The sequence below is a fragment of the Bombina bombina genome, chromosome 3, assembly GCF_027579735.1.
Source record: "Bombina bombina isolate aBomBom1 chromosome 3, aBomBom1.pri, whole genome shotgun sequence".
Taxonomy (NCBI): Eukaryota; Metazoa; Chordata; class Amphibia; order Anura; family Bombinatoridae; genus Bombina; species Bombina bombina.
The window spans coordinates 974,745,805-974,772,445 of NC_069501.1; positions in this window are offsets into that span (position 1 = coordinate 974,745,805).

Sequence of the window (26,641 nt, forward strand, 5' to 3'; positions counted from 1 at the left end):
TTTTTTCTCAAAGAGAGACACCCTCACATCCAATTCATCCTGTGGCTTTTTTCTCAAAATTGATGACAACCCCAGCATTGAACTATTCAATTGGAGATAAGGAGCTCTTGGTTATAAGAAAAGCATTTGAACATTGGCGTCATCTACTTGAAGAAACCAAGATACCAATATTGATATTTACTGATCATAGGAATTTGGAATATCTCCAATCAAGCAAGACCCTCTCAGCTCGCCAACTCCGTTGGAGTTTATATTTCACTCGCTTCAACTTCCACATTACCTACCGTCCTGGATCAAAGAATGGAAAGGCTGATGCCTTATCCAGAATGATTAGCCCATCTCCAACAGAAACTCTTCCTAAAAATATCCTCTCTCCGGAACATTTCTGTTCCATACTAAATCCTTACTCCTATTTACGAGAAAATCAACAAAAAGATCTCTCATATCCAAAGGCAAAATTACAACTAAAAACTGATTCTCTCTATTACCATAAATATAAGTTGTACATACCTCCGTCTATCAGAGAAGCTCTATTATACACCCATTATGACGCACCTCTAGCTGGGCATCCTGGTGTCCAAAGAACTCTGGAACTCCTGAAGAGGAACTACTGGTGGCCAAAAATTGATCATTCAGTCAAAGAATATGTCTCCACATGTGAGAGATGTGCCATCCTATAACCTGAAAAAGCTAAACCATATGGATTGTTAAAATCTCTACAAATACCAGATCGGCCTTGGCATACAATTGGCATGGACTATATTGTGGATCTTCCACCATCAAATAACTGCAATACCATACTAGTAGTAGTTGACCTGTTTACGAAAATGGCTCATTTTTTCCTTATCGAAAACTTCTAACTTCTGCTGAAACTGCACAACTATTCCTACAAAATGTTGTAAGGTTACATGGCCTTCCCTCTGTCGTCATCACTGACAGGGGATCTCAATTCACCTCCAAATTCTGGAAAGCATTATGTAAGGTTTTGCAGATCGATCAACGATATAGTACAGCGTTCCATCCCCAAACAAATGGGCAAACTGAAAGAGTCAATCAATGGCTCGAACAATATTTAAGGTCCTATTGTTCCTTTCATCAAGATCAGTGGCATGACAATTTAGCCACAGCTGAATACGCTTATAACAATTCTTTCAATTCCTCCACCAAGACAAGTCCTTTCTTCTCAAACTACGGCTATCATCCCACTTTTCAGGTTCACCCGCAGCTTAATGCCATATCACCCTGGGTAGATGAAACAACTAATACTATTGCTGATTCTTTCTCTTTCTTGAAGGAAACTATTAAAGAAGCCCAACTACGGCAGAAGAAATACTATGATGCTAAAAGGAGAAAACCACCCATATATTCAGTAGGAGACAAGGTTTGGCTCTCCACCAGACACCTTAAACTCAAAACCCCTTGCAGAAAATTCTCCCAATTGTTTATCGGCCCATACCAAGTCACAAAGGTTATAAATGAAAATGCAATAACTTTACAACTACCTCCTGAGTTTCGCATACACCCAACTTTTCATGTATCCCTACTAAAACCTTACACTCCAACTAGAATTCAGTCTGATTTTTCTCAAGGATCTCTCACACCCATTCCAGAGGAGATTTATGAAATCACTTCAATCCGTGATTCAAGACTTTTGCATGGACGTCTTCAATATCTGGTTCGGTGGAAAGGTTTTGGTCCAGATGAGGATTCATGGGAACCGGTTGATAATCTTAACGCTGCACGGTTGTTGGCAGCCTTCCACCGAGCTAATCCTGATAGACCCGGACCTAAAGCTGCGGTGCAGCTTCCTTGACGGGGGGACATGTCAGGGTATTTCTCTAATATGTTATGTCCCTTTAATTCAGGCAACTCCTATTCTAAGCTATGTCACTTTAAATCAATTCTATAAGTTCCCACAATTCCCCCTGCCTAGTTGTCAATTAATTTTGATGTGTAGCAAGACTGCTGTGACTCTTTTGCTCTTCTGATTCTCCTCAAATTGCTAAGGAATATTCTAACCAAACAGCAAAGAAGAAGTATTACTATATCCAGCCTTTACAAAGGCATATTACCTGGACATATCCTACCTACCATTGTTTGGAAAAAGCTAATCTGTTTCTCAGACTTTCATTGTTCCGGACATTCTCTAAAGGTCTCCTACCTCATTAATCCATTTACTACATTCATCGCTGCATCGACCACGGTCACAGCCTCATCAAACACTAGCTCCGGTAAAGATTTATTTTCTTCTCCGTGGTGCCGACTTTCCTTGCAGCTGATTGGTACACAGCCACACACCTTGATCGTGACGTCAGACACGCAACTTACAAGCGCTCCCGGCCGGGCCTCAAGGAACATCAAACACTGCAGTGTCAATTCAGATTAAATAGCAGCATTGAACAACACCTTCAGGTAAACTAACCGTACCTTAAAAAGCTTGATTGTTAAATATTTGTGCTGCATTTAAAAGAGACTTTTGCTAGAACTATAACACAGCAATTATACTTATTACAACCTAAGTCTTAAAGCTGTATAATCTATATTGGATTGAGCTATTTATGTGAAACAGTCTCATTAACCCTTCACTCTCACAAGTCCTCTCTTCATCTCTAAAATATTACAGGACTTAAAATTCTCTCCTGTAACCAAAAAACAAGGACATATCTTAAAAGGGATACAGGCAACCCTCATAGTAATTTTTTTCAACTCTCAATCTAATCTGCAGTTGTGATCCAAAATCTCACAAATTCATAAATAAAATAACGCTGCATTACATCAGTTCTAGTGTCGCCGATCTTCAGTTCCAGCATCGCCGGTCTTCAGTTCCAGATGGACGGTCTTCAGCTCCGCAGTCATCGGTCTTCAACTCCTCCACTCCGCGCTGGCTGGATCCTGGAAGAAGAAGATGTCGCCGCCTGGAAGAAGACTTCTCCGCCTGGAACAGGACCTTCTCCGCCGGTCTTCAGGACAGGTAAGGAGCACTTGGGGGTTAGACTTTTTAAGGGGGGGATTGGGTGGGTTAGAGTAGGGGGAATGTGGGTGGTGGGTTGTAATGGGGGGGTGGTTGTTGTTTTTTTTACAGGCAAAAGAGCTGATTACTTTGGGGCAATGCCTCATAAAAGGCCCTTTTAAGGGCTGGTAATAGAGCTGATTACTTTTGTAATTTAGATTAGGGTAGGGACATTTTTTTATTTTGGGGTGCTTTGTTATTTTATTAGGGGGCTTAGAATAGGTGTAATTAGCTTAACAATCTTGTAATCTTTTTTATTTTTTGTAATTTAGTGTTTGGTTTTTTTGTAATTTAGTTTAGTGTATTTAATTATATTTTAGTTTAGATAATTGTAGTTTATTTAATTAATTTATTGATAGTGTAGGTGTATTTTTAACTTAGGTTAGGATTTATTTTACAGGTAAATTAGTAATTATTTTAACTAGGTAGCTATTAAATAGTTATTAACTATTTAATAGTTATTGTACCTAGTTAAAATAAATACCAAGTTACCTGTAAAATAAATATAAACCCTAAAATAGCTACAATGTAATTATTAATTATATTGTAGCTATCTTAGGGTTTATTTTATAGGTAAGTATTTAGTTTTAAATTGGAATAATTTAGTTAATATTATTAATATTATTTAGATTTAATTTAATAATTTTTAAATTAGGGGTGTTAGAGTTAGATAGGGTTAATATAGTTAATATATATATAATATAATAACTATATTAACTATATTAACCCTAATCTATTTAGGGTTAATATAGGTGGCAGCGGTGTAGGGGTATTAGATTAGGGATTAATATATTTAATATAGGTGGCGGCGGTATAGGGGGATTAGATTAGGGGGTAATATATTTATTATAGGTGGCAGCGGTGTAGGGGGATTAGATTAGGGAGTTAGACATTTATTATAGGTGGCGGCAGTGTAGGGGGATTTAGATTACAGGCAAAAGAGCTGATTACTTTGTGACAATGCCCAGCAAAAAGCCCTTTTAAGGGCTGGTAAAAGAGCTGGTTACTTTGGGGCAATACCACGCATTTCAGAGCTATTTGTAGGGTTAGACTTAGGTTTAGTGGTATGGAAATTTTAGTATTTTAGGGGTTAATAAATTTATTATAGGTGGCAGCGGTATAGGGGGATTAGATTAGGGGTTAATAATTTTAATATAGGTGGCGGCGGTATAGGAGGATTAGATTAGGGGTTAATAATTTTAATATAGGTGGGGGCGGTGTAAGGGGGATTAGATTAGGGGTTAATAATTTTAATATAGGTGGCAGCGGTGTATGGGGATCATATTAGGGGGTTATATAGTTTAAATTGGTGGCGACGGTGTAGGGGGATCATATTAGGGGGTAATATAGTTTAAATAGGTGGCAGCAGTGTAGGGGGATCATATTAGGGGGTTATATAGTTTAAATAGGTGGCGGCGGTGTAGGGGGATCATATTAGGGGGTAACATAGTTAATGTAGGTGGCGGCGGGGTAGGGGGCTCACATTAGGGGGTAAAACATTTAATGTAGCTAGCGGCGGTTTAGGGGGTCAGATTAGGGGGTAATATAGATAATGTAGCTGGCGGCAGGGTCCGGGAGCGGCGGGTTAGGGGTTAATATATTTATTGTTAGGAGTGAGAGGGGGGATTGCGGATAGAGGGGTATACGTGTCAGGCTATGTTTGGGAGGCGTGTTAGACAGTACGGGTGATTTTATAACTTAGTCAGTTTTTTTATGCGGCGGCAGTTTCTAAAGTGCCGTAAGTCACTGGCGACTCCAGAAATTTGTACTTACGCAGATATCTGGACATCGCTGGTTTGTCAGACTTACAGCACTTTAGCATCTGACGGTGCTGTATGTAAGATAGCTTGAGTTGCGAGGTGTAACTACGGGCGGCGCAGGTTTTCACGCTTGCGCCGAAACCTGCACCGTATATCGGATTGCGGCCATGATGGGAGCCGGGTTAATTTGCGAAATCAACATGTGCTGTGTTGTATTGGCGGCGCTAGTTCAACCTGTGTAAACCACGCTGTGCAAGCTCGGTGTTACATCCATTCAATGCAGCAACATAAACATACTGCAACCACCGATTATTAAAATTACTAAAGTCCATATAGTATTCTATAAATGTAAGCAAGTAGTATATGCTTGGCATAGTACATATAAAAACACTGATTGCTTTTATTATATATTTTAGTATATCAAAACTTACTTGAGTGTAAGCTACGGTTACCTTCAGACCAGCCGCTCCATGTAAGCCCCTTTCACTTCTGTCTCAAGTGCTGCTGGAAGCTGAAAAGCCCTTCCCACTTCAAATAAATGTTACATGTATAAGTTCCTTACCAGCTGGGGGGGAGGGAAGAAAGGAATTATGCCATATAAAAAACACATCCTTTATTGATTAAAGTTAAAATCCACAAGGTGTATGGTACAGGCTCAAGATTAGCCAGACAGTATGAACTGTCCTACGAATTTCTTGCATGGAGGCAAAATGGAAAAAGACACTTAAAGATTGGTGACCAACTAAAAATCATTTGAAAAACAGTTGTAGCTGTGATCAGGAGGTATAGATATGCCCCATAGTACCATTAATTAGAGCTGCAGTGGCCACCGTCCTAAAATTATGTCACGGACAGTGCTCTACTTGCACAATCTAGCTCTGAAAGTCAGACAAGCAAGTGTTTCAGACTTGGCTCAGGGGTTATCGATAGAAATTGGAGTTTCTGTGGCAGCTCAGAGATTGCTCTTCAGCACACAACTGCAAGATAAAACTTTTTTAAACAGCATAAAAAGAACCCTGGTGATGAATATTGGGAGCACATTCTTTGGTCAGATGAGACCAAGATAAAATTGTTTGGCTCAGATGGGGTACAGCATTTTTGGCGTGAACCTGGCCAGTATTATTAAAGTGAATGCATAGGACGAGATTACATATGCAACGCAAGCATCAGCGCAACTGCTGAAACCTGCGCCGCCCGTAATTTCATCTCGCACATCTGGGTATAACATATACGGCGCGGCAGTTCATAAGTTGCCGTAAATCGGATAAACTAGCGATGTCCAGAAATGAGCCTAAATACAAATTTCTGGAGTCGCCAGTGATTTACGGCATGTTAGAAACTGCCGGCGCCTAAGAAAATTAAAAGAAATATAAAATCTCCCGTAAAAGTCTAACACGCCTCCCAAAAATAAACCCCACACGTAAAACCCCTATATCCCCCATCAAACCCACGTCGGAACGAATAATAAAACTATTAACCCCTAAACCAACAACCCCCCACAACGCAATATGCCTAATTAAACTATTAACCCCTAATCCGCTATTCACCCATATTGCGGTCGACCTAATAAAAGTATTAACCCCTAAATCCGCCAACCCCAACATCGCAAACTACCTAAAAAATGTATTAACCCCTAATTATCCATTCCCCCACATCGCAAAGTCCCTATTAAAACTATTAACCCCTAATCTGCCATTAACCCACATCGCAAAGTACCTATTAAAACTACTAACCCATATTGCGATCTACCTAATAAAAGTATTAACCCCTAAATCCGCCAACCCCAACATCGCAAACTACCTAAAAATTGTATTAACCCCTAATCCTCCATTCCCCCACATTGCAAAGTACCTATTAAAACTATTGACCCCTAATCCGCCAAACCCACACAACGCAAATAACTTTTTAAATTACTAAACCCCCTAACCTAACACCCCCTAATATAACACCCCCTAAATTAACCCCAATTACCTAAATTAAAAAATACCAAGTTACAAACAATCGGCTAGATTACGAGTTTTGCGGTATGAGTGAAAAAGCAGCGTTAAGGCTCTTTTTCACTACTGCTGGTATTATGAGTTTTGCAGGTTTAGCTGTACCGCACACTTTTTTGGCCGTAACGCAACGTATTTACCGCAGCTTTCAAAAAGTCCTTTTTCAATGGGACTTCCATAGCGCCGGTATTACGAGTCTGCCTGGGAGATTAAAAAGTGAGCAGTACAGCCTATACCGCCAAGATCCATACCGTAAACTGAAAGTCAGTAGTTATGGGTTTTACCCTACAAAGCTGTAGCATAAAACTCATAACTAAAGTGCTAAAAAAACACTAACACCCATAAACTACCTATTAACCCCTAAACCGAGGCCCTCCCGCATCGCAAACACTAAAATAAAATTATTAACCCCTAATCTGCCACTCCGGACAACGCTGCCACTTTAATAAACATATTAACCCCTAAACCGCCACACTCCCGCATCACAAACACTAGTTAAATATTATTAACCCCTAATCTGCCGCCCCTAACATCGCCGAACCTACCTACATTTATTAACCCATAATCTGCCTCCCCCAACGTCGCCGCCACTATACTAAATTTATTAACCCCTAAACCTAAGTCTAACCCAGGGATGTGCAGTCACTAGAGGCAGGTGAGGCAGGGCTTCACCTCTCATATGGGCAAAAATATTTTTTTTATTGGCTTTAAAAATAAAAAATAAATATTGCAATTTTTCCCTACCCAGCATTTCTTTTCCCCACAGCTACAAGTTGTGCAATGCAGATTCGCTGCCCTCCATTACACAACATGCTGCGCCACCTACTGGATGAAAGTGGTTAAGATCATTGCAAGTGCTTATTTGAGGCTGGCCTCTTTGGGGCTGACCCAATCCAGTGAGAGGCATCAGTCAAGGGAACATAGGGTTGGGGCTGGATGTTAAATCATACACTGTGTGCAAATTATTAGGCAAATGAGTATTTTGACCACATCATTCTCTTTATGCATGTTGTCTTACTCCAAGCTGTATAGGCTTGAAAGCCTACTACCAATTAAGAATATTAGGTGATGTGCATCTCTGTAATGAGAAGGGGTGTGGTCTAATGACATCAACACCCTATATCAGGTGTGCATAATTATTAGGCAACTTCCTTTCCTTTGGCAAAATGGGTCAAAAGAAGGACTTGACAGGCTCAGAAAAGTCAAAAATAGTGAGATATCTTGCAGAGGGATGCAGCACTCTTAAAATTGCAAAGCTTCTGAAGCGTGATCATCGAACAATCAAGCGTTTCATTCAAAATAGTCAACAGGGTCGCAAGAAGCGTGTGAAAAAACCAAGGCGCAAAATAACTGCCCATGAACTGAGAAAAGTCAAGCGTGCAGCTGCCAAGATGCCACTTGCCACCAGTTTGGCCATATTTCAGAGCTGCAACATCACTGGAGTGCCCAAAAGCACAAGGTGTGCAATACTCAGAGACATGGCCAAGGTAAGAAAGGCTGAAAGACGACCACCACTGAACAAGACACACAAGCTGAAACGTCAAGACTGGGCCAAGAAATATCTCAAGACTGATTTTCTAAGGTTTTATGGACTGATGAAATGAGAGTGAGTCTTGATGGGCCAGATGGATGGGCCCGTGGCTGGATTGGTAAAGGGCAGAGAGCTCCAGTCCGACTCAGACGCCAGCAAGGTGGAGGTGGAGTACTGGTTTGGGCTGGTATCATCAAAGATGAGCTTGTGGGGCCTTTTCGGGTTGAGGATGGAGTCAAGCTCAACTCCCAGTCCTACTGCCAGTTTCTGGAAGACACCTTCTTCAAGCAGTGGTACAGGAAGAAGTCTGCATCCTTCAAGAAAAACATGATTTTCATGCAGGACAATGCTCCATCACACGCGTCCAAGTACTCCACAGCGTGGCTGGCAAGAAAGGGTATAAAAGAAGAAAATCTAATGACATGGCCTCCTTGTTCACCTGATCTGAACCCCATTGAGAACCTGTGGTCCATCATCAAATGTGAGATTTACAAGGAGGGAAAACAGTACACCTCTCTGAACAGTGTCTCGGAGGCTGTGGTTGCTGCTGCACGCAATGTTGATGGTGAACAGATCAAAACACTGACAGAATCCATGGATGGCAGGCTTTTGAGTGTCCTTGCAAAGAAAGGTGGCTATATTGGTCACTGATTTGTTTTTGTTTTGTTTTTGAATGTCAGAAATGTATATTTGTGAATGTTGAGATGTTATATTGGTTTCACTGGTAAAAATAAATAATTGAAATGGGTATATATTTGTTTTTTGTTAAGTTGCCTAATAATTATGCACAGTAATAGTCACCTGCACACACAGATATCCCCCTAAAATAGCTTTAACTAAAAACAAACTAAAAACTACTTCCAAAACTATTCAGCTTTGATATTAATGAGTTTTTTGGGTTCATTGAGAACATGGTTGTTGTTCAATAATAAAATTAATCCTCAAAAATACAACTTGCCTAATAATTCTGCACTCCCTGTATAAAACAAAACAAAAATGGAAAAAAACTACTTTCATTTATTTTGTTGCTGCACTGTGCAGCTGCCAGCTTTGCTTCAGTAAAAAAAAGAGTTCTGTACTCCCCCTCCAAGTGCAGTGGAATGTGCCGCTGTCACTTCCTTATAGAGCAGGAAGAGATGAAGTGAGCAGTGTTTTAGCCACATTTTATTGAAGTAAGTGCTGCAACCTTAGATTGGTTTAATGTTTTTGTATTTTGTTTACTCAAACTTTATACCCACTACCTTAGTAGCTTGCCTCTGTACTGCACACTAGTATATAAACTGGCTCTCAGTCAAATGAAAAGTATCAAATCACTTTTAATAAGAACAGTTAAAAAAACATAATTTATGCTTACCTGATAAATTTATTTCTCTTGTGGTGTATCCAGTCCACGGATCATCCATTACTTGTGGGATATTCTCCTTCCCAACAGGAAGTTGCAAGAGGATCACCCACAGCAGAGCTGCTATATAGCTCCTCCCATAACTGCCATATCCAGTCATTCGACCGAAACTAGCCGAGAAAGGAGAAACCATAGGGTGCAGTGGTGACTGTAGTTTAAAATTTAGACCTGCCTTAAAAGGACAGGGCGATCCGTGGACTGGATACACCACAGGAGAAATAAATTTATCAGGTATAAATTATCAAGCATAAATTATGTTTTCTCTTGTTAGGTGTATCCAGTCCACGGATCATCCATTACTTGTGGGATACCAATACCAAAGCTAAAGTACACGGATGAAGGGAGGGACAAGGCAGGTACTTAAACGGAAGGGACCACTGCCTGTAGAACCTTTCTCCCAAAATAGCCTCCGAAGAAGCAAAAGTATCAAATTTGTAAAATTTTGAAAAGGTATGAAGCGAAGACCAAGTCGCCGCTTTGCAAATCTGTTCAACAGAAGCCTCATTTTTAAAGGCCCAGGTGGAAGCCACAGCTCTAGTAGAATGAGCTGTAATCCTTTCAGGGGGCTGCTGTCCAGCAGTCTCATAGGCTAAGCGTATTACGCTCCGAAGCCAAAAAGAAAGAGAGGTTGCCGAATCCTTTTGACCTCTCCTCTGTAAACAACAAACAGGGAAGATGTTTGACGAAAATCTTTAGTCGCTTGTAAGTAAAACTTTAAAGCACGGCCTACGTCCAAATTATGTAAAAGACGTTCCTTCTTTGAAGAAGGATTAGGACACAATGATGGAACAACAATCTCTTGATTGATATTCTTGTTGGAAACTACCTTAGGTAAAAACCCAGGTTTTGTACGCAGAACTACTTTATCTGTATAGAAAATCAGATAAGGAGAATCACATTGTAAAGCTGATAACTCAGAGACTCTACGAGCCGAGGAAATAGCCATCAAAAACAGAACTTTCCAAGATAAAAGTTTGATATCAATGGAATGAAGGGGTTCAAACGGAACTCCTTGAAGAACCTTAAGAACCAAGTTTAAGCTCCATGGAGGTGCAACAGGTTTAAACACAGGCTTAATTCTAACCAAAGCCTGACAAAATGCCTGGACGTCTGGAACCTCTGCCAGACGCTTGTGCAAAAGGATAGACAGAGCAGAAATCTGTCCCTTTAAAGAACTAGCTGATAATCCTTTATCCAAACCCTCTTGGAGAAAGGACAATATCCTAGGAATCCTAACCTTACTCCATGAGTAATTCTTGGATTCACACCAATGAAGATATTTGCGCCATATCTTATGGTAAATTTTCCTGGTTACAGGCTTTCGTGCCTGTATTAAGGTTTCAATGACTGACTCGGTGAAGCCACGCCTTGATAAAATCAAGCGTTCAATCTCCAGGCAGTCAGTCTCAGAGAAATTAGATTTGGATGATTGAAAGGACCTTGTAGTAGAAGGTCTTGTCTCAGAGGCAGAGGCCAATGTGGAAAGGATGACATGTCCACCAGGTCTGCATACCAGGTCCTGCGTGGCCACGCAGGCGCGATCAAGATCACCGATGCTCTCACCTGTTTGATTTTGGCAATCAGTCGAGGGAGCAGAGGAAACGGTGGAAACACATAAGCCAGGTTGAAGAACCACGGTGCTGCTAGAGCATCTATCAGCGTCGCTTCTGGGTCCCTGGACCTAGATCCGTAACAAGGAAGCTTGGCGTTCTGGCGAGACGCCATGAGATCCAATTCTGGTGTGCCCCAACGATGAACCAATTGAGCAAACACCTCCGGATGGAGTTCCCACTCCCCCGGATGAAAAGTCTGACGACTTAGAAAATCCGCCTCCCAGTTCTCTAGACTCAAGTCTCTAGACTTCTAACATCGCTAGGGAGCTCCTGGTCCCCCCTTGATGGTTGATGTAAGCCACAGTCGTGATGTTGTCCGACTGAAATCTGATGAACCTCAGGGTTGCTAACTGAGGCCAAGCTAAAAGAGCATTGAATATTGCTCTTAACTCCAGAATATTTATTGGGAGGAGTTTCTCCTCCTGAGTCCACGATCCCTGAGCCTTCAAGGAATTCCAGACTGCACCCCAACCTAGAAGGCTGGCATCTGTTACAATTGTCCAATCTGGCCTGCGAAAGGTCATACCTTTGGACAGATGGACCCGAGATAGCCACCAGAGAAGAGAATCTCTGGTCTCTTGATCCAGATTTAGCAGAGGGGACAAATCTGTGTAATCCCCATTCCACTGACTGAGCATGCATAAATGCAGCGGTCTGAGATGTAGGCGCGCAAATGGCACTATGTCCATCGCCGCTACCATTAAGCCGATCACTTCCATGCACTGAGCCACCGAAGGGCGCGGAATGTAGTGAAGAACACGGCAGGAATTTAGAAGCTTTGATAACCTGGACTCCGTCAGGTAAATTTTCATTTCTACAGAATCTATCAGAGTTCCTAGGAAGGAAACCCTTGTGAGGGGTGATAGAGAACTCTTTCCCTCGTTCACTTTCCACCCATGCGACCTCAGAAATGCCAACACTATGTCCGTATGAGATTTGGCAATTTGGAAGTTTGACGCCTGTATCAGGATGTCGTCTAGATAAGGGGCCACTGCTATGCCCCGTGGTCTTAGGACCGCCAGAAGAGACCCCAGAACCTTTGTAAAAATTCTTGGGACTGTAGCTAACCCGAAGGGAAGAGCCACAAACTGGTAATGCCTGTCTAGAAAGGCAAACCTTAGGAACCAATGATGATCTTTGTGAATCGGTATGTGAAGGTAAGCATCCTTCAAATCCACTGTGGTCATGTACTGACCCTCCTGGATCATAGGTAGGATTGTCCGAATAGTTTCCATTTTGAACGATGGAACTCTGAGGAATTTGTTTAAGATCTTTAGATCCAAAATTGGTCTGAAGGTTCCCTCTTTTTTGGGAACCACAAACAGATTTGAATAAAATCCCTGTCCTTGTTCCATCTGTGGAACTGGATGGATCACTCCCATTATTAGGAGGTCTTGCACACAGCGTTAGAATGCCTCTTTCTTTATCTGGTTTACAGATAATCTCGAAAGGTGAAATCTCCCTTGTGGAGGGGAAGCTTTGAAGTCCAGAAGATATCCCTGAGATATGATCTCCAACACCCAGGGATCCTGAACATCTCTTGCCCATGCCTGGGCGAAGAGAGAAAGTCTGCCCCCTACTAGATCCGTTGCCGGATAGGGGGCCGTTCCTTCATGCTGTCTTAGAGGCAGCATCAGGCTTTCTGGCCTGCTTGCCTTTGCTCCAGGCCTGGTTAGATTTCCAGGCCGGCTTGGATTGCGCAAAAGTTCCCTCTTGTTTTGTAGCAGAGGAAGTTGATGCTGCACCTGCCTTGAAGTTTCGAAAGGCACGAAAATTAGACTGTTTGGCCCTTGATTTGGCCTTGTCCTGAGGAAGGATATGACCCTTACCTCCAGTAATGTCAGCAATAATTTCCTTCAAACCAGGCCCGAATAGGGTCTGCCCCTTGAAGGGAATGTTAAGTAATTTAGACTTTGAAGTCACGTCAGCTGACCAAGATTTAAGCCATAGCGTCCTACGCGCCTGGATGGCGAATCCAGAATTCTTAGCCGTTAGTTTAGTCAAATGAACAATGGCATCAGAAACAAAAGAATTAGCTAGCTTAAGTGTTCTAAGCTTGTCAAGTATTTCAGTCAATGGAGTAGCTGTCTGAAAGGCCTCTTGCAGAGACTCAAACCAGAACGCCGCAGCAGCAGTGACAGGAGCAATGCATGCAAGGGGCTGCAGGATAAAACCTTGTTGAATAAACATTTTCTTAAGGTAACCTTCTAATTTTTTATCCATTGTATCTGAAAAAGCACAACTGTCCTCGACAGGGATAGTGGTACGCTTTGCTAAAGTAGAAACTGCTCCCTCCACCTTAGGGACCGTCTGCCATAAGTCCCGTGTGGTGGCGTCTATTGGAAACATTTTTCTAAAAATAGGAGGGGGGGGAAAACGGCACACCGGGTCTGTCCCACTCCTTAGTAATAATTTCTGTAAACCTTTTAGGTATTGGAAAAACGTCAGTACACACCGGCACTGCGTAGTATTTATCAAGTCTACACAATTTCTCTGGCACTGCAATTGTGTCACAGTCATTCAGAGCAGCTAAAACCTCTCCAAGCAACACCCGGAGGTTCTCAAGCTTAAATTTAAAAGTAGACATATCTGAATCAGGTTTCCCCGAGTCAGAGACGTCACCCACAGACTGAAGCTCTTCCTCAGCTTCTGCATATTGTGACGCAGTATCAGACATGGGCCTTAAAACATCTGCGTGCTCTGTATTACGTCTAACCCCAGAGCTATCGCGCTTTCCTCTGAATTCAGGCAGTCTGGCTAATACCGCTGACAGGGTATTATCCATGATTGCTGCCATGTCCTGCAAAGTAATCGCTATGGGCGTCTTTGATGTACTTGGCGCCATTTTAGCGTCAGTCCCTTGAGCGGGAGTCAAAGGGTCCAACACGTGGGGAGAGTTAGTCGGCATAACTTCCCCCTCGTCAGAATCCTCTGGTGATAATTCTTTTAAAGATAACAGCTGATCTTTATTGTTTAAAGTGAAATCAATACATTTAGTACACATTCTCCTATGGGGTTCCACCATGGCTTTTAAACATAATGAACAAGGAGTTTCCTCTATGTCAGACATGTTTATACAGACTAGAAATGAGACTAGCAAGCTTGGAAAACACTTTAAATCAAGTTAACAAGAAATATAAAAAACCGTTACTGTACCTTTAAGAGAAACAAATTTTGCCAAAATTTGAAATAACAGTGAAAAAAAGGCAGTTAAACTAACAAAATTTTTACAGTGTATGTAACAAGTTAGCAGAGCATTGCACCCACTTGCAAATGGATGATTAACCCCTTAATACAAAAAACAGATTAACAAAACGAAAAATATGTTTTTTAAACAGTCATAACAACTGCCACAGCTCCTACTTTTGAAGCCTTTTGAGCCCTTCAGAGATGTCCTATAGCATGCAGGGGACTGCTGAGGGAAGCTGAATGTCACAGTTTGTAATTTTAACTGCACCAACTGTAACTTTTATACTATAACAGTGGAAAGCCTCAGGAAACTGTTTCTAGGCAAAAATAAAGCCAGCCATGTGGAAAAAACTAGGCCCCAATAAGTTTTATCACCAAAGCATATATAAAAACGATTAAACATGCCAGCAAACGTTTTATATTGCACATTAATCAGAGTATATACCTCTGATAGCAAGCCTGATACTAGTCGCTATTAAATCACTGTATTTAGGCTTTAACTTACATTAATCCGGTATCAGCAGCATTTTCTAGCAAATTCCATCCCTAGAAAAACTTAACTGCACATACCTTATTGCAGGATACCCTGCACGCCATTCTCCCTCTGAAGTTACCTCACTCCTCAGACATATGTGAGAATAGCAGTGGATCTTAGTTACTTCTGCTAAGATCATAGAAAAACGCAGGCAGATTCTTCTTCTAAATGCTGCCTGAGATAAAATAGTACACTCCGGTACTATTTAAAAACAATAAACTTTTGATTGAAGAAAAAACTAACTATATTTTACCACTTTCCTCTTACTACCTCCAGCTATGTTGAGAGCTTGCAAGAGAATGACTGGATATAACAGTTAGGGGAGGAGCTATATAGCAGCTCTGCTGTGGGTGATCCTCTTGCAACTTCCTGTTGGGAAGGAGAATATCCCACAAGTAATGGATGATCCGTGGAATGGATACACCTAACAAGAGAAAACAGGGTACAAAAGTCTCAGCGATGCCTGAAGAAACAGCATGTTAGCTGAGAAACTAGTTGCTGGATTTTAATACATAATGGTAACTTTTGTACCCTTTGTTTTTAACTGTTATTATTAAAAGTGATTTGATACTTTTAATTTGACTGAGAGCCAGTTTATTTGCGGTTGGAGACAACGCCCCTGTCAGAGGTGTGTGGAGCCTAAGAACAGTGAGCTGGGACACTGAGAGATCCCAGTAGGTACTACTAAGCACGAGTGAGTGCTGCCACACTTGTGAGTACCGTTCTATTGCCACTGCATATATGTATATTGCTAGTACTATATCACACTAGAAGGCGCCCTTCTGTGTTTTTTTGCACTAACACTAGTTCTCACTCTCTTACTGACTTATTAATATTACCTTAGCAGCTTGCCTCTGTACTGCACACTAGCATATAGTCTCACTCTCTTACTGACTTATTCATGTTATCTTTGCAGCTTGCCTCTGTACTGCACACTAGTATATAGTCTTACTCTCTTACTGACTTATTAATGTTACCTTAGCAGCTTGCCTCTGTACTGCACACTAGTAAATAGTCTCACTCTCTTACTGAACTTATTAATGTTACCTTAGCAGCTTGTCTCTGTACTGCACACTGCACAGTGTTTTATCACAACATTATCTTACTATTATGCTGTTTGTATGAATGAGTTGTTATTTGAACTGAGTAAGCTAGACCAAAAGCATGGAAATGTAAAATGAAACCAAGCAGTTTAGAATGAGTTATAGCAAATATTCTCCATGGCTCCTGTAGCTATAGTATTTCATTTAAACCAGTGATTCCTTAGGTGTATGTTGGACAATCCTGATGTAGACAACAAATAATTATTTATTAATTCTCCCATTCATATGTGCTGTTTTCAGATATTTAAAATAGATTGTAGACTATTAGCATTTGATAGTCACTTAAAATGTTACTTAAAGATTCAGTGGTGTCTCCCCCCTTTCAGTGGTCCCTCTTCCCCCCTTTGTGTGTCTCTCTCACCCTCTCTCTCTCTCTCTATCCATCTCTCTTTCTCTATCTGTCTGTCTCTCTCTCTATTAATCTCTCTCTCTCCCTGTCTCTCCCACTCCTTCTGTCTCTCTCCTTATGTGTCGTTCTCCCCCATGGTCTCTTACTATCTCTTTTCCTCCCCCTCTGACTCTCTCATCCCTTATGTGTCTCTCTAATCCTCTGTGTGTGATTGTGTCTCTCTCTCTCTCTCTCTCTAACCCTCTGTGTTTCTGTCTACATTTTATTTATTTATTTATTTAATGAATTGGTGGTGCCAGCTGAGGATGTGGCTTTATTTAAAGGGGTGGGGTCAAGCGCCTCGCCATCTTTAAATTTCACCAGCCGCCACTGGATCAAGACATTTTTATATTTACTGAAACTATTTATGGAATCTATAAGCATAATTTGCAGCATTAAAGTAAAAAGTATGTTTTAAACATATTTTAATGGGCCTGGATTTCTAGATCTCATAATCAGAGCAAGCATTTTGTTATCTGGCAAGAGTTTCTGTTACAATCCTTTAGACTAAAATCAGATGTTTACTAAGTTGACCAGTTTTCCAAGACACCATTTAAAGGGACATGATTTAGAAAGAGCATGCAATTTTAAATAACTTTCCAATTTACATCTAATATCTAATTTTCTTCATTCATTTGATATCCTTTGTTGAAAATCATATCTAAATATGCTCAGTAGCTGCTTATTGGTAGCTGCACATAGATACCTCATGTGATTGGCTCACCCATGTGCATTGCTATTTCTTTAACAAAGGATATCAAAAGAATGAAGGAGTATCCTAGCCACTGCCTCACCAGCCTCTGACGTCACCGCACATCACTGGTCTAACCCTAACCCTAACACCCCCTAACTTAAATATAATTAAAATAAATCTAAATAACAATTACTATCATTAACTAAATAATTCCTAATTAAACTAAATACTTACCTGTAAAATAAACCCTATGCTATCTACAATATAACTAATAGTTACATTGTAGCTAGCTTAGGGTTTATTTTTATTTTACAGGCAAGTTTGTTTTTATTTTAACTAGATAGAATAGTTAGTAAATAGTTATTAACTATTTACTAACTACCTAGCTAAAATAAATACAAATGTACCTGTAAAATAAAACCTAACCTGCCTTACACTAACACCTAACCTTACACTACAATTAAATCAATTACATTAATTAAATACAATAACCTAAATTACAAAAAAAACCACTAAATTACACAAAATAAAAAAAGAAATTATCAGATATTTAAACTAATTACACCTAATCTAATAGCCCTATCAAAATAAAAAGCCCCCCCCCCCAAATAAAAAAAACCCTAGCCTAAACTAAACTACCAATAGCCCTTAAAAGGGCCTTTTGCGGGGAATTGCCACAAAGAAATCAGCTCTTTTACCTGTAAAAAAAATACAAGCAACCCCCCAACAGTAAAACCCACCACCCACACAACCAACCCCCCAAATAAAATCCTAACTAAAAAAACTAAGCTCCCCATTGCCCTGAAAACCCTACCCTTAAAAAGCCTAACACTAACCCCCAGAATGAAGGTTCCTTTAAATGACGTCATCCAAGATTAAAGGTAAAAAAATCCTATTAGCTGATACAATCAGCCAATAGGATTGAGCTTGCATTCTATTGGCTGTTCCAATCAGCCAAAAGAATGCAAGCTCAATCCTATTGGTTGATTGCATCAGCCAGTAGGATTTTTTCACCTTTAATTCAAGGGACGCCATCTTGGATGACGTCATTTAAAGGAACCTTCATTCTGAAAGAAGACGTCGATTGAAGAGGATGCTCTGCGCCGGATGTCTTGAAGATGGAGCCGCTCCAAGCCGGATGGATTAAGATAGAAGATGCCGTCTGGATGAAGATTTCTGTCGGCTTGGATGAAGACTTCTGCCGGCTTGGATGAAGACTTTGGCCGCTTGGATGAAGACTTCTGCCGGCTTCAATGAGGACTTATGCCTCCTCATTGAGGATGGATGTTGGGTCTTCAAAAACTAAGTGGATCTTCGGGGGTTAGTGTTAGGCTTTTTAAAGACTTTATTGGTGGGTTTTACTTTAAGATTAGGGGTTTGGGCACTTGAAAAAGAGCTAAATGCCCTTTTAAGGGCAATGCCCATCCAAATGCCCTTTTCAGGGCAATGGGGAGCTTAGGTTTTTTTAGTTAGGATTTTATTTGGGGGGTTGGTTGTGTGGGTGGTGGGTTTTACTGTTAGGGGGTTGTTTATATTTTTTTTGAAAGGGAAAAGAGCTGATTTCTTTGGGGTAAAACCCGGCAAAAGGCCCTTTTAAGGGCTATAGGTAGTTTAGTTTAGGCTAGGGTTTTTTTTATTTTGGGGGGGCTTTTTTATTTTGATAGGGCTATTAGGTGTAATTAGTTTATTTTGTATTTTGTGTAATTTAGTGTTTGTTTTTTTGTAATTTAGTTAATTGTATTTATTTTATGTACTGTAATTTATTTAATTGTAGTGTAAGGTTATGTGTTAGTGTAACTCAGGTTAGGTTTTATTTTACAGGTAAATTTGTATTTATTTTAGCTAGGTAGTTAGTAAATAGTTAATAACTATTTACTAACTATTCTACCTAGTTAAAATAAATACAAACTTGCCTGTGAAATAAAAATAAAACCTAAGCTAGATAGGGTTTATTTTACAGGTAAGTATTTAGTTTTAAATAGAATTATTTAGTTATTAATAGTAGGTTTTATTTAGATTTATTTCAATTACATTAAAGTTAGGGGGTGTTAGGGTTAGGGGTTAATAATTTTAGTATAGTGGCGGCGACATTAGGGGCGGCAGATTAGGGGTTAATAAGTGTAGGTAGGTGGCGGCAACATTGGGGGCTGCAGATTAGGGCTTAATAAGTGTAGGTAGGTGGCGGCGACATTGGGGGCGGCAGATTAGGGGTAAATAAGTTTAATGTAGGTGGCGGCGACATTGGGGCGGCATATTATTGGTTAATAAGTGTAATGTAGGTGGCAGCGACATTGGGGGTGGCAGATTAGGGGTCAATAACATTATGTAGGTGACGGCGACATTGGGGGCGACAGATCGGGGGTTAATAACTGTAATGTAGGTGTCGGCGATGTCGGGGGCGGCAGATTAGGGGTTAATAAGTGTAATGTTGGTGTCGGCGATGTCAGGGGCGGCAGATTAGGGGTGTTTAGACTCAGGGTTTATGTTAGGGTGTTAGGTGTAAACATAAATTTAGTTTCTCCATCAATGGGGCTGTGTTACGGAGCTTTACGCTGCTTTATTGCAGGTGTTAGGCTTTTTTTCAACTGTCTCTCCCCATTGATGTCTATGGGGAAATTGTGCACGAGCATTTAAAACCAGCTCACCGCAGCTCACTGCAGCGCTGGTATTGGAGTGCGGTATGGAGCTCAATTTTGCTTTACGCTCACATACTGCCTGATAACGCCGGGTTTTTAAGACCTGTAATACCAGCGCTGTAGGTAAGTGAGCGGTGACAATAACTTGCAAGTTAGTACCGCACCGCTCATAATTCAAAACTCATAATCTAGTCGAATTAAAATAAAAAAGCTATTACTTAAAAATAAAAATAAAAAAATTAAATTAATCTAAGATTACAAAAAATAAAAATTCTAACATTACATAAAATACTAAACCAAATTATCAAAAATAAAAAAATTAAACCTAATCCCTATGAAAATAAAAAAGTTGCCCCAAAATAAAAACACCCTCTAATCTAATGCTAAACTACCAATACCCCTTTGGTAGGGCATTGCACTAAGTTAAAAAGCTCTTTTACCTTAAAAAATACTAAGTCCCCCCTCTAACATTAAAACCCCCCACCCACCAAACCCCCCCAAAAAAAAAACTAACACTAAAAAATCCTAAACTACCCATTGCTCCTAAAGGATGCATGTATGGGCATTGCCCTTAAAAGGGCATTCAGCTCTTTTTCAAAGGCCCATTAAAACCCTAATCTAAAAAAAAACAAACACCCAAAAAATTTTAAAAAAAGCTTAAGTCTAACCCTCAGATAGGTACTCACAGTTCCTGAAGTCCGGCGGTGAAGTCTTCTTCCAAGTGGAGATATCTTTTATCTTCTTCCAGGAACAAGCTGGCGCAGAGTGGAGCGCAGAACTGAAGACCGGCGACCGCGGAACTGAAGACCGGCGACCACGGAACCATGGAGCATAGAGATCCTCTTTGTACGATCACTGCCGCACACTGAGGATTTTTCCAATAGCCCCCCAAAAAAGGTCCAAGCCAGACTGTTTAAAAATAAGTCTTTTTTTTTTAAAACGCACGTGCAGTAGAGTCTAGATACCTGGCATACCGCTTTGCACTTATTCATAAGTTCCTGTAGGCGCTGCTCCAACCTAGCCCCTATGCTTCCCTAATTGCACAGTTTATGCTGTGCGAGTGAGATGCCGACGTCACTACTCAGGTCAACTGCTGCAGGAAGGAAGCCTTTTTGTATACTAATTGGTGGATGGTGGGACTGGAGGGATATCTGCTGAGAGGAGCTCCTTTATTTAGCTGCTTTAAACAGTTATTTTAAAGTACACCAGACCAGTTAACTGCTGCAGGCAGCTTTTTTGCAGATACATTGGTGGATTGTGGGAGCCTTGAATATCTGCTGAAAGGAGCTTGTTGATTTACCTGCTTCTCAGTTTAAAAAAAGTTATTCATAAAGACACAAGTTAACTGCCACAGGTAGCCTTTTTGCAGATACATACATTGGTGGATTGTGGGAGCCTGGGATATCTGCTGAGAGGAGATTTTTTATTTACCTGCTCAGTTTAAAAAAACATAATTTATGCTTACCTGATAAATTTATTTTTCTTGTGGTGTATCCAGTCCACGGATCATCCATTACTTGTGGGATATTCTCCTTCCCAACAGGAAGTTGCAAGAGGATCACCCACAGCAGAGCTGCTATATAGCTCCTCCCCTAACTGCCATATCCAGCCATTCGACCAAAACTAGCGAGAAAGGAGAAACCATAGGGTGCAGTGGTGACTGTAGATTAAAATTTAGACCTGCCTTAAAAGGACAGGGCGGGCCGTGGACTGGATACACCACAAGAGAAATAAATTTATCAGGTAAGCATAAATTATGTTTTCTTGTTAGGTGTATCCAGTCCACGGATCATCCATTACTTGTGGGATACCAATACCAAAGCTAAAGTACACGGATGAAGGGAGGGACAAGCCACGTACTTAAATGGAAGGGACCACTGCCTGTAGAACCTTTCTCTCAAAAATAGCCTCCGAAGAAGCAAAAGTATCAAATTTGTAAAATTTTGAAAAGGTATGAAGCGAAGACCAAGTCACCGCTTTGCAAATCTGTTCAACAGAAGCCTCATTTTTAAAGGCCCAGGTGAAAGCCACAGCTCTAGTAGAATGAGCTGTAATCCTTTCAGGGGACTGCTGTCCAGCAGTCTCATAGGCTAAGCGTATTACGCTCCAAAGCCAAAAAGAAAGAGATGTTGCCGAAGCCTTTTGACCTCTCCTCTGTCTGATGGAACAACAATATCTTGATTGATATTCTTGTTGGAAACTACCTTAGGTAAAAACCCAGGTTTTGTACGCAGAACTACTTTATCTGTATGGAAAATCAGATAAGGAGAATCACATTGAAAAGCTGATAACTCAGAGACTCTACGAGCCGAGGAAATAGCCATCAAAAACAGAACTTTCCAAGATAAAAGTTTGATATCAATGGAATGAAGGGGTTCAAACGGAACTCCTTGAAGAACCTTAAGAACCAAGTTTAAGCTCCATGGAGGAGCAACAGGTTTAAACACAGGCTTAATTCTAACCAAAGCCTGACAAAATGCCTGGACGTCTGGAACCTCTGCCACACGCTTGTGCAAAAGGATAGACAGAGCAGAAATCTGTCCCTTTAAAGAACTAGCTGATACTCCTTTATCCAAACCCTCTTGGAGAAAGGGCAATATCCTAGGAATCCTAACCTTACTCCATGAGTAATTCTTGGATTCACACCAATGAAGATATTTGCGCCATATCTTATGGTAGATTTTCCTGGTTACAGGCTTTCGTGCCTGTATTAAGGTATCAATGACTGACTCGGAGAAGCCACGCCTTGATAAAATCAAGCATTCAATCTCCAGGCAGTCAGTCTCAGAGAAATTAGATTTGGATGATTGAAAGGACCTTGTAGTAGAAGGTCTTGTCTCAGAGGCAGAGGCCAAGGTGGAAAGGATGACATGTCCACCAGGTCTGCATACCAGGTCCTGCGTGGCCACGCAGGTGCAATCAAGATCACCAATGCTCTCTCCTGTTTGATTTTGGCAATCAGTCGAGGGAGCAGTGGAAACGGTGGAAACAAATAAGCCAGGTTGAAGAACCACGGTGCTGCTAGAGCATCTATCAGCGTCGCTTCTGGGTCCCTGGACCTGGATCCGTAACAAGGAAGCTTGGCGTTCTGGCGAGACGCAATGAGATCCAATTCTGGTGTGCCCCAACGATGAACCAATTGAGCAAACACCTCCGGATGGAGTTCTCACTCCCCCGGATGAAAAGTCTGATGACTTAGAAAATCCGCCTCCCAGTTCTCTACACCTGGGATATGGATCGCTGATAGATGGCAAGAGTGATTCTCGGCCCAGCGAATTATCTTGGAGACTTCTAACATCGCTAGGGAGCTCCTGGTCCCCCCTTGATGGTTGATGTAAGCCACAGTTGTGATGTTGTCCGACTGAAATCTGATGAACCTCAGGGTTGCTACCTGAGGCCAAGCTAGAAGAGCATTGAATATTGCTCTTAACTCCAGAATATTTATTGGGAGGAGTTTCTCCTCCTGAGTCCACGATTCCTGAGCCTTTAGGGAATTCCAGACTGCACCCCAACCTAGAAGGCTGGCATCTGTTGTTACAATTGTCCAATCTGGCCTGCGAAAGGTCATACCTTTGGACAGATGGACCCGAGATAGCCACCAGAGAAGAGAATCTCTGGTCTCTTGATCCAGATTTAGCAGAGGGGACAAATCTGTGTAATCCCCATTCCACTGACTGAGCATGCATAATTGCAGCGGTCTGAGATGTAGGCGCGCAAATGGCACTATGTCCATCGCCGCTACCATTAAGCCGATCACTTCCATGCACTGAGCCACCGAAGGGCGCGGAATGTAGTGAAGAACACGGCAGGAATTTAGAAGCTTTGATAACCTGGAATCTATCAGAGTTCCTAGGAAGGAAACCCTTGTGAGGGGTGATAGAGAACTCTTTCCCTCGTTCACTTTCCGCCCATGCGACCTCAGAAATGCCAACACTATGTCCGTATGAGATTTGGCAATTTGGAAGTTTGACGCCTGTATCAGGATGTCGTCTAGGTAAGGGGCCACTGCTATGCCCTGTGGTCTTAGGTCCGCCAGAAGAGACCCCAGAACCTTTGTAAAAATTCTTGGGGCTGTAGCTAACCCGAAGGGAAGAGCCACAAACTGGTAATGCCTGTCTAGAAAGGCAAACCTTAGGAACCGATGATGATCTTTGTGAATCGGTATGTGAAGGTAAGCATCCTTCAAATCCATTGTGGTCATGTACTGACCCTCCTGGATCATAGGTAGGATTGTTTGTTTTTTTACCACTTTCCTCTTACTACCTCCAGCTATGTTAAGAGCTTGCAAGAGAATGACTGGATATGGCAGTTAGGGGAGGAGCTATATAGCAGCTCTGCTGTGGGTGATCCTCTTGCAACTTCCTGTTGGGAAGGAGAATATCCCACAAGTAATGGATTATCCGTGGACTGGATACACCTAACAAGATAAAAGTTATTTTAAAAGACACCAGTTAACTGCTACAGGCAGCCTTTTTGCAGATTCATACATTGGTAGATGTAAATGTAATTTTCACAATTTATGTATTGTGAACCCCTATTTGAATAACCCATGAGCCGCCACTGTCAGTAGCTCTCATCCTATTAGCTGATTTGAATTTGAAGACTCAAATCAGCCAATAGGAATTCAAGGTACCCCATATTTAAACGCGTACCTTGAATTCAATACTCAGTATGCAGCGGTGATCGTACGAAAAAGATCTTCATGCTCCATGGCTCCACGGCCGCCGGTCTTCAGTTCCACCATCGCAGTTCTTGAGTTCCGGGAAGAAGATCGATGATATCGCCGCTTGGAAGAAGACTTCACCACCGGACTTCAGGAACCGTAAGTACCTATCTGGGGGTTAGACTTATGCTTTTTTTCGGGGGTGGGGTTTGTTTTTTATAGATTAGGGTTTTAATGGGTCTCTGAAAAAAAAGCTGAATGCCCTTTTAAGGGCAGTAAAAGAGCGGAATGCCCTTTTAAGGGTAATGCCCATACAAATGCCCCTTTAGGGGCAATGGGTAGGTTAGGATTTGTTAGTGTTAGGTTTTTTATTTTGGGGGTTTGGTGGGTGGGGGTTTTACTGTTAGAGGGGGACTTAGTATTTTTTAAGGTAAAAGAGCTGTTTAACTTAGGGCAATGCCCTATAAAAGGCCCTTTTAAGGGCTATTGGTAGTTAAGCATTAGATTAGGGGGTATTTTTATTTGGGGGGGTTTATTTTCATAAGGATTAAGTTTGATTTTTGAATTTTTAATAATTTGGTTTATTATTTTATGTAATGTTAGAATTTTTTATTTTTTGTAATCTTATATTAATTTAATCTTAGGGTTTTTTTATTTTTAAGTAATGTTAGCTTTTTTATTTTAATTGTTTGTAACTAAGTATTTTTTTATTTAGGTAATTAGGGTTAATTTAGGGGGTGTTAGGTTAGGTTGTGTTAGGTTAGGGGGCTTAGTAATTTAATTAGTTATTTGCGTTGTGTGGGTTTGGCAGATTAGGGGTTAATAGATTTATTAGGTTTGTTGCGATGTGGGTTGACAGATTAGGGGTTAATAGGTTAATTAAGTTTATTGCGTTGGTGGAAGATGGCAGTTTAAGGGTTAATAGTTTTAATAGGTACTTTGCGATATGAGTGAATGACGGATTAGGGGTTAATAGTCTTTTTAAGGTATATTGTGTTGTGGGGTGATGGTGGTTTAGGGGTTTATCACTTTATTAAGTATATAACATTGTGGGGGGTTGGCGGATTAGGGGTTAATAGGTTAATTAGTTTTTTTGTGATAACTGGGTTGGCGGATTAGGGGTTAATATAGTGTATTAGTTATTGCAGTGGGGGGATGACGGTTGACAGGTATTAAGCCTGATGAAACAGTCACTGGTTGACTGAGAAACATGTTGCTTGTTTTTACTTGTTTTAAATAAAGTAAGTTTTGCACTTACTACTTGCTTCCATACCATTTATTCCAATTTACACCCTATCTGTTGGTCTACCAACTTTTGGGATATCTTATCCTGACTCATTGGAGTTCGAGTCTGCTGGGTGACTGTTTGATTCCAGCCTGCTCTATTTGCACCAAGAGGGGTGCTCTACCAAATGTTAGTGTAAACATTCTATGCACCATCTCTGACAAATGTATACAGTACTAGGCCATGTGGAGCTTCTGTTTCTCTATACTCTCTACAGGTAGATAGATATTGTGCATGCATTAGGTGTTAGTTATTTTCAGGAGATAGATAGATATTGCACATGTGTTAGGTGTTAGTTACTATTTTCAGGGGGTTATGGTGCTCACATACTCAGTGCAAGTCTTGCTGCGCCTGCCTATGTGTGGAGAGGTGAAAATGGAGTAAAATGTCTCAATTTTTGCCGCATAAGTCCTTGCGCTTAATATGTGATACCGATTTGCAACGCGGTTCTTTGTTAGCTTATGGGAGTAAAAATTGCAGGCGACTGGTGAAATATACAGGCCGCATTTATATGCAACGCTGTATATGTGATACCAAAACCATGTAAAAACCGGCATCGCCGGCTTTTGCGAGCAATGCCGCATATGTAATATTGCCCATAGTCCCAACAGTGAACCACAGAGGTGGGTGTGTGAGGATATGAGGTTGCTTGAATGCCAAAGTGTTGGGTAGATAACATTTATAGATGGCACCAAGAATGCCTGTTGATATACCCAAAATACTGGCTGACAAGATGACTCCCAGTCTACAGAAGCTTGGCATAAGAGGAAAATTCCAGCATGACAATCCAAAGCACACTGTCAAAATCACGAAAGAGTTTCTAAAGAAGAAAAAAGTG